A 1723-nucleotide genomic window follows, 5' to 3' on the forward strand; every position below is an offset into this window, starting at 1 on the left:
CCGAGCTAACGTCAGTGATTTCCGTGTGTTCCTGTGTAATGGTTTTAACGTTACTCACTGGAGACATTGGACTTTCTGGAGTTATTTAACCACTGTGTTCAGTATTTTAGGGGTTGATGATAATTTAATATAAATTTAGCTTTTCTTAACCACTCTGCCTGGCTTTTGGTTGTGAATCACACACGTTACCTGAACACTCCTCCCTGACCTGTTTGCACAAAACCTCAACTGCTCCTTGGAAAGAGGAGCTCCCTGACCTGTTTGCACAAAACCTCAACTTTTCCTTAATTTGAGAGAGAACATCAGAAGGGATCTGGGTTCATTTGATAATTTTATGGTGACACACACTTCTTCTGCCACCATGGCCTTGAATTGAGGGCCAAATAGCCACACTCGTGCACTGTTGCAAATTTCTACACACATATAATACCTCTGACCCTGCCCCCACTTTGTGTTTTTTTCCTTTTTGTTACCATTTTAACACGGCAGCAGCAAAAGAGGATGTTCTGCTTCCAGAAAAGGATGTCTTTTTGGAAATTATTAGGACTGTAAGTGATCTCAGGCCTCTGCCCAGTGGAGAATAAAGCTCGAAGAGCTGGCTTCCTATCTATAAGGGGTTTTGTTCAAAATTATGTTGCATTTTTTTTATAACCGAGAGTAATAATGAAACATTCAGTAGTAATTGACACCGCACTACTGCTGCTAACCTCATACCCCCTTCTGGCACTCTTCTGAGGAGTCACAGAATTGTTGGAGTTGGAAGGGACCTTCTAGAGATCATCCAGTCCAACTCCCCTGCCAAAGCAGGGTTGCCCAGAGCACATCACTCAGGTGGGGCTTGAAGATCTCCAGAGAAGGGGACTCCACACCCTCCCTGGGCAGCCTCTTCCAGGGCTCTGCCACCCTCACCCCAAAGAAGTTCTTCCTCAGATTGGAGTGGAACTTCCCATGGTCCAGCTTGTGCCCGTTGCCCCTCGTCCTGTCACTGGGAACCACTGAAAAGAGTCCGGCTCCATCCTCCTTCAACCCACCCTATAGATCCTTGTCAGCATTAATAAGGTCTCCCCTCAGCCTTCTCTTCTCCAGGCTACAGAGTCCCAGCTCTCTCAGCCTTTCCTCATCAGGGAAGTGCTCCAATCCCTCCATCATCTTTGTTGCCCTAAACGTTTAAAACATTTATTCCTGCTCATTTTCCAGCTGAAGCACAGCACGGAAGCGAGTGCGCTGAGGGCACGCACAAACATAAACTCCTCTTTAATCGATGCTGCTGCAGCAGCAGTGTGGGGGCACCGTCAGACCCATGGCAGTTGGGTGGGGGGCGCCCCCTGATTTACCCCCAGGCATTTTTCCTTCGCTGGCTTCAGCCGCGGCGAAGAGACAAAGGAGGGAAAACGCGGCGATTTCCCTGCGAACTCACTAACCGTGTTAAAAATATGAAAGAAAAGCGAGCCCTTTCCCGCTTTACCCCTTCGCGAAAGGCGACGGGTCCCGCGGCCCCGCCTCAGGACGCCACCGGGGCCGGGCTCTGCGGGCCCCGCCGCCGCCCCACGCCCTCACCGGGGTCACGGCGGCTGCCGCGGGGGCCCGAATCTCCCCTCAGCAGCGGGTAGACGTGGCGGCCTCCTTCCCCGGCACAGCCTCGGTGGTTATTACCGGGGGGGGGACACGGGGGGTGCCCAGGCCGCAGGGCCCCGGTGCTTTCCTGAGGCGGCCGCCCCCCCCC

The sequence above is a fragment of the Calidris pugnax genome, unplaced genomic scaffold, assembly GCF_001431845.1.
Source record: "Calidris pugnax isolate Ruff unplaced genomic scaffold, ASM143184v1 scaffold68, whole genome shotgun sequence".
NCBI lineage: Eukaryota > Metazoa > Chordata > Aves > Charadriiformes > Scolopacidae > Calidris > Calidris pugnax.